At 38.7% G+C, this 14,002-nt stretch overlaps 1 long non-coding RNA gene across 1 annotated transcript in view; it reads left to right on the forward strand.

Moving 5' to 3' along the window:
- Window positions 1–10,855, forward strand: part of LOC144341326 (uncharacterized) — a 55,306-nt gene extending 44,451 nt beyond the window's left edge. The window contains exon 2 of the long non-coding RNA XR_013418189.1: window positions 10,651–10,855. This is a non-coding gene — a long non-coding RNA (uncharacterized LOC144341326). The remainder of the gene's footprint in view (window positions 1–10,650) is intronic.
- The last annotated feature ends 3,147 nt before the right edge of the window (window positions 10,856–14,002 follow it).

A 14,002-nucleotide genomic window follows, 5' to 3' on the forward strand; every position in this document is an offset into this window, starting at 1 on the left:
AAAAATTGACAGACGAAAAAAGTGAAACAGAATGATAACTGCCAGAGGAAGGGATGAAGTTTTATTCCCTACAACATCCTTTCTTGTACTGCCTAGGTGCAGAGGCACATCTGCTGCCATGATAGGAGTTTCCTAGAAAGTGGTGAAGAGACCATAGCCTAATGCAAGTAGAGAATTGGGACCAGGAAAAATAAAGCCATGAAATTATGAGTCTATTGTGTTAGAGGTAATTTATTACTGCTTCCAAGATTTAACATATGGAGTAAAATCCTAAATGTTGAATGAAAGAATCCAAAAGTTGAACATAATATAAGGTGTCCTAGGATCCCTCAAAAAAATTAAATACCATTGGTTTAGAGAGAGGTATTCTATGGATTGACATTTCCTGGGAATTTGGGGGTTTCAGGAAAAAAATATACTATATGTTTAGTATTTGGTTATATTACACTATTTGTTTAAATACATAAACATTTTAACATAAGTTCATTGTCTGAGAATTTGCTCTATTTTCACATATCATCAATACTTCTAGGAAAGAGTTTCCAGAACATTTTATGAAACTTTAATCAGTGGGTATCTATAAATTTTATTGGATTATGATGCCATATAAACAGGTAAGAAGCCATTTTTTCCCCTAAAACATTATCCACACAAAATGTTCTTATAAAAACCATGAACTTTGTCTTTTCTCTTTGGTCCTACAACTTCACCGCCACCAGAGCAGGTAAACAGTTCTTGGGATTCCATGCCTCAAAAATGTACTTTCAGGCTAATCTGTTGTTGGCCAAGAAAAAGCTATAGGGCCATAATAACAGGCAATTTGTAGCAAGAGAGACTTGAATTTAAAGTACCTCGTCACTTCGCCCACCACACTGGGCCCTGAAAAACCTTAAGAACAGGTCACTGAGCCCCTTTCAAGTCAGGAATTATCTAGTGTACTAGTACCTCATCGTCTTCTTTCAAATATCTCCAACCTATTTTCCATTGCTTATATTCAGGCTCTTTTTTTATAGATCTCATGTTGCATCCTGATTGTTTTCCTGATAGAGCTAGGAGAGAGAGACAGCATGTTCCATTTATGCTTTCTGGACTCCTGGGATCCTAGAAGCCAGCTAAAGCACATAGTTGTAGAAAGAGCTACTAGCTACAGAACAGAAGAGCCAATCTTTCCTTGTGTATTCTGCCAGGACAAATTCTAGCTTTCCATTGGCTGGCCCCATTCCACCTCACTCCCGTGCCAGGTAAGTCTTTTGAGTCATCAAGCACAGCCAGGCTCACCCTGTTAGATATGTATACCCCCAGATTAAAACCTAATGCTTCCCACCTCACCCACTCCACCTGGCTTCTCATTCTGAAAGTTGTACTTTATTAAGGGCCTAATTGTTCTTTTTTTGTGCCTTACCTCCACTCCCTAATTTGAATTACTCAGTTTCTTTTGTTTTTTCATATTGAACATTTGATACACAGACTGTAATTATTCATAATTCTTATTTACTATCACACTCTCATCATTTGTACACACAGGGCTTCCTTCCTTCTCTCCTTCCAACCTTCTTTATTTTTTATTTTTTTACAAACCGAGTCTTGCTGTCACCCAGGCTGGAGTGCAGTGGCATAATCGTAGCTCACTGCAACCTTGAAATTCTGGGTTCCAACAATCCTCCCACCTCAGCCTCCAGAGTAGCTAGGACTGCAGCCATGTGCCACCATGCCCAGCTAAGTTTTATTTTGTTTTGGTTTTTATTTTTTAGAGAGAGAGTCTCACTTTGTTGCCCAGGCTGGTGTTGCACTCCTGGGCTCAAACCATTCTCCCGCCTTGACCTCCCTAAGTGCTAGGATTACAAGTGTGAGCCACCATGCCCAGCCTTATAATTATTTTTTAAAATTTATTAGTGTAGTCAGAGTCTCACTATGTTGCTCAGGCTGGTCTTGATCTCTTTGGTTCAAGCAATCCTTCTGCCTCAGCCTTCTGAGCAGCTGGGACTACAGGTATGCACCACCACATCTGGCCAATTTATTATTTTTTATTTTTATTTTAAAATATTTTTTGATTATTGTTTTTATTATTCACTGACTATTCCCCAAATGTTTTAAAAATTATTTTGTTGAGACAGGGTCTTCTTCCATTGTCCAGGTTGGAGTGCAATGGCATCATCGTGGCTCACTGCAGCCACAACCTCCTGGGCTCAAGGGATCCTCCTGCCTCAGCCTCCTGAGTAGCTGGGACTACTGACATGTGCTACCACACTTAGCTAATGTTTTCTTTTCTTTTTTTTTCTTTTCTTTTTTTTTTTTTTTTTGTAGAGAGGTGGTCTCACAATGTTGCCCAGGCTGGTCTCAAACTCCTGAGTTCAAGCAATCCTCCCACCTCAACCTCCCAAAGTGCTGGGATTACAGGTGTGAGCCACTGCACCTGGCCTTATTTTTTTAGAGACGGGTCTTGCTATATTGCTCAAGCTGGTCTCAAACTCCTGGGCTCAATAAATCCTCCTGCCTCAGCCTTCTGGATAGCTGGGATTAATAGGCCTAAGCTACAGTGCCTGGCTCAAACCTTTTATTTTAATAATTTTATATACTGCAAAAAAAGAAAAAGACCATTTATGAGTCTACCACAGGAAAACTAGAGCACAGACAATAATTTACATCCACCTCTGTGGTTCTTCCTTATCTTGTTCCCTCCTGCTTTGATTTGAATGTGTTTCCCCAAATTATTGTGTTAGAAACCTAATCTTCAATACAACAGTGTTAGAATGTGGGGCCTAATTAATGGGAGGTGTTTAGGTCATGAGGGATGGACCATCATGAATACATTAATGTTGCTATAAAAATGGTTTGTGAGACTGGGCTCAGTGGCTCACACCTGTAATCCCAGCAGTTTGGGAGGCCGAGGTGGGGAGATCACTTGAGGTCAGGAGTTCAAGGCCAGCCTGGCCAACATGGTGAAATCCTGTCTCTACTAAAAATACAAAAAACTAGCTGGGCATGGTGGCACATGCTTGCAGTCCTTAGGTGGCTGAGGCATGAGAATCACTTGAACCCAGGAGGTGGCAGTTGCAGTGAGCTAAGATTGGGTCACTGAACTGCAGCCTGGGAGACAAAGCAAGACTCCATCTCAAAAAGAAAAAAAAGGGCTTGTGAGGGTAGGTTTTCTCTCTCTTCTGCTATATGAGGAGGACACGGTGTTCCTCCCCTCCGAAGGATGCAGCATTCAAGGTGCTATGTTGGAAGCAGAGAGACTGGGCCCTGACCTGTCAGTGTCTTAATCTTATACTTTCCAGCCTCCAGAACTATGAGAAAGAAATTGCTATTCTTTATAAATTACCCAGTCTCAAGTAGTCTGTTACAGCAGCACAAAACAGACTAAAACACCTTTATCCCCCACTGCATCCAAGGTAATCACTATTTTGAATCTTGTGTTCGTGATTATTTTGCTTTCCTTTTACTATGGTACTGTATGTATGCCTAATTAATTAATTAATTGTAAAGATAGGGTCTCCCTATGTTGCCCAGGGTGGTCTGAACTCCTGGGCTCAAGCAGTCCTCTCACCTCAGCCTCCCAAAATGCTGGGATTACAGGCTTAAGGAACCAAAACTGGCCATATGTATGCCTTAAAGGTTTTAACTGTTACATGACTCATTTTCATTTGACTTCATACTTGAGCCCTCACATGACTGCAGTGTTCAGTCTGTTAGTCTGTCATGGTCTTGCATGAACTAAAGACGAACTGAAAGTCAGATAAATAGTAATTCAAAGACACTTGACATCATGACATCTGTGCCTTATTTGTGAAAGAATCCAGTAAAGATGCTCTAAAAGATAGGAACCAAAGATATACTATGAATATTTGCCTTTTCTTTATATCTATTCCTTTAAAAGCTTTAGAGAGAGATTACCTGATAAGTAACCCTCTGAAGATTTCTGATAGTTTGCTGTTTTTCTCTTCACTAGTCTTCTTTACCTTAGAGTGTTCTACTCATTGTTTAAGATACATTTCAAAATTCACCTCAGGGCAACAAATGCAAGCATAGACAAATGGGATTACATCAAACTAAAAATCTTCATAGTAAAGGAAATAATCAACAGTGAAGAAACAATGTATAGAATGGGAGAAAATATTTGCAAACTATACACCTAAGAGGTTAATACTCAAAATATATAATGAATGTAAACAACTAACAGCAAGAAGACTACCCAACTGAAAAATGGGCCAAAGATGTGAATAGACTTTTTTTTTTTTTTAAAGAAAACACACAGTGGACAAGTATGCAAAATCTCAACATTATTAATCATTAAGGAATCAAAGAAATGCAAATAAAAATCACAATATCACCCTACACTCCTATTAGAAAGGCTACCATTAAAAAGACAAAAGATAAACAAGTGTTGGTGAGGATGTGGAGAAAAAGGAACCCTTGCACACTGTTGCAGGGAATGTAAATTTGTATGGCTATTATAGAAAACAATTTAGGGATCCCTAAAAAAATTAAAAGTAGAGCTAGCATATGATCCAGCAATCCAACTACTGGGTATATATCCAAAGGTAATGAAATCAGTATGTCAAAAAGATATCTGGCCTCCCATATTTATTGCAACACTATTCACAATAGCCAGATACAAAAATCATCCAAGATAAAGAAAATATTGTACTTACCTAAAATAAAATACTATTCAGCCAAAAAAAGAAGTCTTGTCATTTCCAACAACATGGGTAAACCTGAAGGACATTAGGTTAAGCGAAATAAGCCAGGCGCAGAAAGACAAATACCACATGATCTCACTTATATGTGGAATCTAAAAATTTTATTCTATGGAAATAGAAAGTAGAATGATGATTACCAAAGGCTGGGGTTGTGGGGAGTGAGAGAGGAGATATTGGGAAGATGTTGGTCAAATAATACATAATTATAGTTAGAAGGAATAAGTTCATGCGCAGAATGGCGACTAGTTAATGAAGATATGTTCTTGAAAAATGCTAAAAGAGTTTAAAAATGCTAACTGTTCTCACCACAAAAATGATAACTGTGAAATAATAGATTTGTTAATTAGCTAGATTGAATCATTCCACAATGTGTATTTATTCAAAACATTATATTGTACATATTAAATACATATAATTTTATATGTCAATTTTTAAAAATAAATAATTTGAAAAAAAGTAAAAGTCACTTCAGAAAATCCTTGTACAATTCTCATAGGCATATAGTTCTCCATCGTTTGTTCTTTAAGCGCATGCCCAAATCATTATTCTGGAATTTATCTCACTTTGTGATGATTATTTCTAGAGAAGCCTGTCTTTTCAGGTCACTGAGCTATTAAAGAGATGGTCTCACTCATCTTTGTCTTTTCCAGAAATTAGTCCAGTACCAGGGCAATAGTAAATATTTGTTTAGTAAATGAATGAATGAATGATAGGCACTATTTCAGATTATTAGTAGTGGAAAAGAATGGGGCATAGTGTTACATGTCTGTAGCCCCAGCTATTTGGGAGGCTGAGGCAGGAGGATTGCTTAAGTCCAGGAGTTCAAGGCCATTCTGGGCAACATAGTGAGACTCTGCATCAATATATATTTTTTTCTTTTTACAAAAAGAAAACATTACCAAAATGTCTACTTATGGTCCCAACTACAATAAGAATGTGCTGTAACAGGAGTGAACTTAAAATTGTTTCCATATCTGCTCACCCTACTAGGCTTTTTCCTTATAAATGATATCACTGAATAGAAAATGGTAAATCAGGTTTAACAATCATGCAGTAATCACAGTAGTGGTGGGTACTATAACTGATTATAACTGAGGCTGAGGATTACATTCATTTACATCCTCAGGAAATTCTGACTAAAATGGCAGATTTGGAGACAGTGGTAGAGGGGACAGTAGCAGACAAGGAATTTATTTGTTTGTTTATTTTTTAGAGACAGGGTCTTGCTCTGTCACCCAGGCTAAAGTGCAGTGGTGCCATCCTAGCTCACTGCAGCCTTGAATTCCTGGGTTCAAGTGGTCCTTTCACCTCACCCTCCTGAGTAGACTGGTACTACTGGTGCACGCCAGCATGCCTGGCTTCAGGCAAAGAATTTAAACAAATACTTGGAAGATGGAAAGCAGAGAAGGAGCAATAATTACATTAGTAGAGCAAAGTAAGCTGCAATCTAAATGCCTGCAGAAGGGAATACCAAAGAGAAGCAAATAGAATTGTTTCAGGACTCTGGTAAACAGTTAAAATAAGGAGCAAGACAGGACTGCTGGAAACAGAGGGAAACTCCGAAAAATCTATACTCGGCGTACCTAGACTACCCTACAAATGCCTTCTTATCTCCCACCACGAACTAGATGTTTAGTCTCTGGATATATTGAACTGGAGAAGCTCTAGGATAGGAGACACCAGCTCAGCAGATGGTGGTGGGGGAGGGTTAACTTCAGACACTGAAGGTGACACCCTGAGTTCATTTGTTCTTTTCCCAAAATGCCAACAATCAGATCTATGCCCTATCGGACAGGAGATCAGGGGATTTCTTCATGGAAAAATTGAATAGTCTTGGGATCCTCCAACCAAAAATTCAGCTTTTTACCCAGGTAATCGAGAATTAAACTAGCCAATAAGCTTTATACTGCCTTAACCTGAAATATAGGTGATTAGCCAAAGATCTCCAGATGTTTGAAAATGACCCCTTGACACGAGAGGCACAGGTTCAATCAACCTAATATGGAAAAAGAACCCAGAGAATATTGAGATAGGGCAAGAAGAAAAAAAGAAAATCTTTTTTAAAAAAATCAGTAATATTCTCAGAGAAACAAGAGAAGATATTGCATCCTCGCAACAAAAAACAATGTTACTTTGTAGCAGAGAAATAAGATGCTATATTTTAAAAGGAATAATTTGGGAACCCTCCCCCCAAAAAAGTCCTCTTAGAAAAAAATGACAAATGAAAACGTTAAGAAAATAGAACAACAACAACAAAAAGCAATGGAATATAAGAAAAAAATATAAGAAAATCCAGTAAATTTGGGCCAGGTGCAGTGACACATGCATATAATCCCAACACTTTGAGGCCAGGAGTTTGAGACCACCTTGGACAATAAAGTTAGGGCCGTATCTCTACGAAAAGATAAAAAGAAAAAAAATTCAGGAATTTCAATATCTGATTAATAGAGTTCCAAAAAAAATAAAGAATAAAGAAAATGGAAATGAGGGAGTTATCAAAGACACAACATAAAGAAAATTTTTCAAATAGAACGAGAGTCTATGTGTTTAAAGGGCCCACTCAGTGCCCATAGTAGCAAATGAAGACCAACAACAAGGCATAGAATGCTATGAATAAAATGAAGATTCTTTAACCTGAAGAGAGAGAAAAAAAGTAGTATGTGGAGGATTATCTCATCAGACTGCAAGAGTAGTAAGTACATGTAGAAGACAGTGCAGCAATGCTCTCAAAATTCTAAGGAAAAATTTGCAACCTAGAGTTTTATATTCAGCCAAACTATTCATTAGTTATAAGAAAAAACCAAAGGTATTTTCAACATGCGAGTCTCAAAAAATATACTTCCCTTCCATTCTTTCTTAAGATATTACAAGCCATGGCCGGGCATGGTGGCTCAGGCCTGTAATCCCAGCACTTTGGGAGGTCAAGGCGAGTGAATCACCTGAGGTCAGGAGTTAAAGGCCAGCCTGGCCAACATGATGAAACCCTGTCTCTACTAAAAATACAAAAAAATTTACCAGGTGTGGTGGTGCGCCCCTGTAATCCCAGATCCTCAGGAGGCTGAGGCAGGAGAATTGCATGAACCTAGGTGGCAGGTGGTTGCAATGAGCTGAGACCAGGCCACTGCACTTCAGCCTGTGCAGCAAAATGAGACTTCATCTCAAAAAAAAAAAAAAAAAAAAAAGATACTACATTACAAGCCAGATGTGGTGGCTCACACCTGTAACCCCAGTGCTTTGGGAGGCTTAGGAGGGAGGGAGCCCTTGAGCCCAGAAGTTCAAGGCATTGAACTATGATCACACCAGTGCAGTCCAGCCTGGGTACAGAGTGAGACCTTGTCTCTAAATTAAAAAAAAAAAAAAAAAAAAAAAAAAAAGATATTATTTAATGATATTATTTACTGCATCCAAACATATTTTTGATCATCCTGGATCTTGGAAATTAGAAGCAAATCATGAGCACTGAGATCCAGGATGTCCCAAAATAAAGGCAGGGTAAAGGAATTCCTGGATGGCAGCTATGTATCTGGGATTGATGGATAATCTGATGCATTTTAACTATATACAAAATAGTATTGAGGATATTTTGAAGACCTTTCTGAGAATTTGGAAAGAATTTTTGATAGGTATGTGGGAAAATAAGTAAATTGGAGATATTGATAATTTGTATCTCAGAAGAAAAAATGGAAACAAGAAAACATTTCAAAATGAAAAACTATATTACATAGTGAATCAATAGTAGATTATATTTTAATATTCATACTATTCTTAAGAGTGATAATTTAAAATATTTAGAGAAATTTTAGGGAAAGACAAATGGGGTTGTATATATCCTTATCTACTATGATATATATAACTAATAAAACAAGAATTAACAATATTAGTGTATCATTAGAAACTCCTTCACCTCAGCAAAATGTATGAATATTGAAAGTGGTAGCATTTAAATAATAGGATGAGAAAGGTAGGGGAAAGGTTATAGTTTGCTACAATTTGTTACAAGCTTTTTTCTGTTCCATTGAACTTTTACATTATATGTATACATTATTTTAATACAAGTTAAAATTAGTTAAAAGTCAAAAGTATTACAAATTATTATCCTATACACACAGAATCACATATAGAATACACTAGCCCTGTGTTAGTCTAGATCCTCCAAACAGCAGAAGCCAAGATAGGATTAAATATGAAAAATATTTAGTAAGGTAAATACTGATGAAAGAAACATGGGGATTTGGGAGAGGCTAGGAGAGCCATAGGACTATTATGCATGTCTGATTTTGAGTGGAGAAAAGAAAAAAAGAAAGGAGGAAGGTAGGCAGGCAGGAAGGAAGGGAAAAGGAAGGACAGGTAGAAGCAACTTTTACTGTTGTGTAATCAGAGGAAAAGTCTACAAGACCACTGGGGTCCTCAAACCAAAGTAGACCGGCTGGGTGTGGTGGCTCATACCTGTAATTCCAGCACTTTGGGAGGCTGAGGCAGGCAGATCACCTGAGGTCAGGAGTTCAAGACCAGCCTAGCCAACATGGTGAAACCCTATCTCTACTAAAAATACAAAAATTAGCTGGGTGTGGTGGTGCACGCCTATAGTCCCAGCCACTTGGGAGGCTGAGGCTTGAACCTGGGAGGTGGAGGTTGCAGTGAACCGAGATCATGCCACCGCATTCCAGCCTGGGTGACAGAGTGATGCTCCATCTCAAAAACAAACAAACAAACAAAAAACACAAAGCAGACCATCAGAAGAGTCCTGGCATCTCCCAGGAACAGGCCTGCCTTCCTGCTGGATGGAGCAGCTCCTGGAAATTTTGGCTTCAGTGCAAACCTAGCAGTTGATTTCAGACCACAGAGGTAAGAGCTCTTGACCCATTAGACTTCCTGCTGTAGAAGATCTAAGAGGCGCACTCTCATGGTTGCCACTGCCACAAGGACTGTATTGAAAATAAAAAGATTTTATGTCATCTATTGAAATAAGTGTGTTAAAAAATCAAATTAGCAGGGGATTTTTGTATTTTGTTTTTTGTTTTTTTTCATTTGAAAAGAAGGGATTCTAGTATTACCTATCACTTAGGAGCTTTGTGAGAATAAAGTGAATAGAAAGATTAGATAAATAGATATAGATATGTCTTAATCTCATAGCCTGTCACATAGAAAATGCTATATAGTTACACATTAAGTAACAATGCTACAATAAGGTAGACAGTTCGGGTTTTTATTTATGTTACATCATCTTCCCCTTCCTGAGACATGGAAGACTACTGTGTCACTAGATTTGATGAAAAAATGTGAGCAGAAGTGATGCATATCATTTTTAGGCAGATGCAGTAAAAGTCCATTCACAATTCTTCATGTATCTTTGCCTACTGGTCATGAAGGAGGCCTCAAGTTGAGATGAAAGAGCTAACATACAGCAAAGTAATCTGGATCTCTGGAAAATCCACAGAAAACATGTGCCCTAGAATAATTCCTGCACCAGCAGCAAACTTTGCATAAAAGAAGAAATGGATTTTTGTCTGCATTTTTTTTTTCTGAGACAGAGTCTTGTTCTGTTGCCCAGGCTGGAGTGCAGTGGCACAATCTTGGCTCACTGCAACCTCTGCCATGGGTTCAAGCGATTCTCTTGCTTCAGCCTCCCAAGCAGCTGGGATTATAGGCATGCACCACCACACCTGGCTTTTTTTTTTTTTTTTTTTTAGTAGAGATGTGGTTTCACCATGTTAGCCAGGCTGGTCTCGAACTCCTGACCTCAAATGATCCACCCGCCTAGGCCTCCCAAAGTGTTGGGATTACACACGTGAGCCACTGTGTCCAGCCAATTTTTTTCCATGATAGCAACATAACCTAGACCCTCCTGATGAATGCAGCTATTATTGTTGTTGTTATTATTTCTAAAGATCCTCTCATTGAACAAATGACTGAATTTCTGTGTTTTTGTTTTTGTTTTTGTTTTTTGCAGTAATGTGGAACAAGTGACAATTTCATTTCCTAAGAATGCTGTTGTAAAATAAGGAGAGAAAAATGGAGCTGGAATGCAATGAAAGTCTGATTCTGAGTGAAAAAGAGAGGAGTAAAAGGAGGAGGAAAGCAGGCAGGCAGGAAGAATGAAAGACAGGTGGAAGCATCTTTGACTGAAGTAAAGTCTAAGTAAAAGAAGGAATTTGTAATTTGGAGTAATTGTTAATTTTTCTTTTTTCATAACCACATCCAATCAATTACTAATTCTTTTAGACTCACCTTCAATAAATATCCGAAATCCAGAACTTTTCACCATTTTGAAACCATCTTAATCTCCTGTCTGGATTAGTAGTGTCTCTCTCTCTCTCTCTCTCTCTCTCTCTCTCCCTCTCTCTCCCTCTCTCTCTCTCTCTCTCTCTCTCTCTCTCTCTCTCTCTCTCTCTCTCTCTTTTTAAGACAGGGTCTCACTCTGTCGCCCAGACTGGGGTACAGTGGAGCAGTCTTGGCTTGCGGCAACCTTCACCTCCTGGACTCAAGCGATCCTCCCTTTATTTCACTGTATACAAAAATTAATTCAAGATAGATTAAAGACTTAAATGTAAGACCTGAAACAATAAAAATTCTAGAAGAAAACCTAGGAAAAACTCTTCTGAACATTGGCCTAGGCAAAGAATTCATGACTAAGACCTCAAAAGCTAATGCAACAACAACAAAATAGAAAAATGGGACTTAAACTCAAAAGCTTCTGTACAGCAAAAGAGTCAGCATAGTGAACTGAAAACTTGCAGAATAGGAGAAAATATTTTCAAACTTTGCATCCAGCAAAGGACTAATGTCCAGAAACTACAAGAAACTCAAACAATTTGACAAGAAAAAATCTACTCCAGTGGGGCATGGTGGCTCAAGCCTGTAATCCCAGCACGTTGGGAGGCCGAGGTGGGTGGATCACAAGGTCAAGAGATCGAGACTATCCTGGCCAACATGATGAAATCCCGTCTCTACTAAAAATACAAAAATTAGCTGGATATGGTGGCACGCACCTGTAGTCCCAGCTATTTGGGAGGCTGAGGCAGGAGAATCACTTGAACCCAGGAGGCGGAGGTTGCAGCCAGCCGAGATTGCACCACTGCACTCCAGCCTGGCAACAGAGTGAGACTCAGTCTCAAAAAAAAAAAAAAAAAAAAAAAAAAAAAAAAAAAAAAAAAAGAAGAAAAAGAAAAAAACCCATTAAAAAGTGGGCTATTTTTCAAAAGAAGACATACAAATGGCCAAGGAGCATATGAAAAAATGCTCTAATCATCAGAGAAGTATAAATTAAAACCATAATGAGATATCATCTAACACCAGTCAGAATGTCTGGGATTGGTTTTATTTTGTTTTTGTTGTTGTTGTTTTGTTTATTTGTTTTTGTTTTCAGGGACAAGGACTTTGTATTAATCTGTTTTCATACTGCTATAAAAAACTGCCTGAGACTGGGTAATTTATAAAGGAAACAGGTTTAATTGACTCACAGTTCAGCATGGCTGGGGAGGACTCAGGAAACTTACAATCATGACAGAAGGCAAAGGGGAAGCAGGAACCTTCTTCACAAGGTGGCAGGAAGGAGAAGTGCCGAGGGAAGAGGGAAGAGCCCCATATAAAACCATGAGATCTCATGAGAACTCACTGTCTATCATGAGAACAGCATGGGGGAACCAACCCCTTGATTCACTTACTTCCACCTGGTCTCACCCTTGAGACATGGGTATTATGGGGATTATAATTCAGGATGAGATTTGAGTAGTGACAGAAGGCCTAACCATATCAATTTTGCTCTATCACCCAGGGCGGAGTGCAGTGATGTGATCACAGCTCACTGCAGCCTCAACCTCCCACACTCAACTGATGCACCCACCTCAGCCTTGCAAGTAGCTGGGACTACAGGCACATATCACCATGCTGAGCTAACTTATTATTTTTTGTAGAGGCAGGGTTTCACTATGTTACCCAGGCTGGTCTCGATATCCTGGGCTCAAGCCCAAGAGTCTGGCTGGAGCCCAGGAGTTTGAGACCAGCCTATGCAACATAGTAAGATCCTGTCTATGTTGAGACTCTGTCTAAATCCTCCTGCCTCAGCCTCCCAAAGTGCTGAGATTACAGGAGTGAAAAATGGCTGCTATTAAAAACGAAAAAAAAAAAAACAAAACATGTTGGTGAGGATGCGAGAAAAGAGGACGCTTATACACTGTTGGTGGGGATGTAAATTAGTACAGCCTCTGTGAAAAACAGTATGGAGATGTCTCAAAGAACTAAAAATAGAACTACCATTCAATCCAACATCCCACTACTGGGTATCTACCCACAAGAAAAGAAATCATTATATCAAAATCTACCTGCACTCATGTTTATTGCAGCACTATTCACAATAACAAATATGTGGAACCAACCTAAGTGTCCATCAGTGGATGGTTGAATAAAGAAAATGTTACATATATACCATGGAATACTACTCATCCATAAAAATACATGCAATCATGTTTTATGCAATAGCAATGGATGGAACTGGAGGCTATTATCTTAAGTGAAGTAACTCAGAAACAGAAAGCCAAATACTTCATGTTCTCACTAGTAAGTGGGAGCTAAATAATATGTATACATGGACATAGAGAGAGGAATAACAGATGTTGGAGACTTGGAAAGGTAGGAAGGTGGAAGTAGAGGGTGAAGGATGAGAAATTGCCTAATGAATATAATGTACACTATTAGGATAATGGGATCATTAAAAGCCCAGACTTCATCACTATGCAGTATATCCGTGTAACAAATTGGCACTTGTGCTGGGCCAGTGGCTCACACCTGTAGTCCCAGCACTTTGGGAGGCCAAGGTGTGAGGATCCCTTGAGCCCAGGGGTTCAAGACCTGCTGGGCAACATAGGGAGACCCAGTCTCTAAAAATTTTTTTTTTTTTTTAAACAATTAGCTGTGTGTGGTGATCCCACCTACTCAAGAGGTCCCACCTTGTGGTCTCACCTACTCAAGAGGCCAAGGTGAGAAGATTGCTTGAACCTGGGAGCTCGAAGTTACTGTGAGCTGTGCACTCCAGCACTGCACTCCAGCCTGGCAACAGGCAAGATCCTGTCTCAAAAAAACCAACCAACCAAAGAAACGAACAAAAATTCACTTGTACTCTAAGTCTATAAAAATTTAAAATAATAATAATAGTAAAAGGAAAATTGATCTGTGAAAAACCAATCTTATAAGTATTAAATTAATAAAAGTCATTTGATAGCATTAATGTAAACCTTAAGTTGAATACCAAATTTAATATTGCTCCTCATCTTTTGATTTCTAAGCTGTGTTGAGATATTAGAGAG

The sequence above is a fragment of the Macaca mulatta genome, chromosome 6, assembly GCF_049350105.2.
Source record: "Macaca mulatta isolate MMU2019108-1 chromosome 6, T2T-MMU8v2.0, whole genome shotgun sequence".
Lineage (NCBI taxonomy): Eukaryota > Metazoa > Chordata > Mammalia > Primates > Cercopithecidae > Macaca > Macaca mulatta.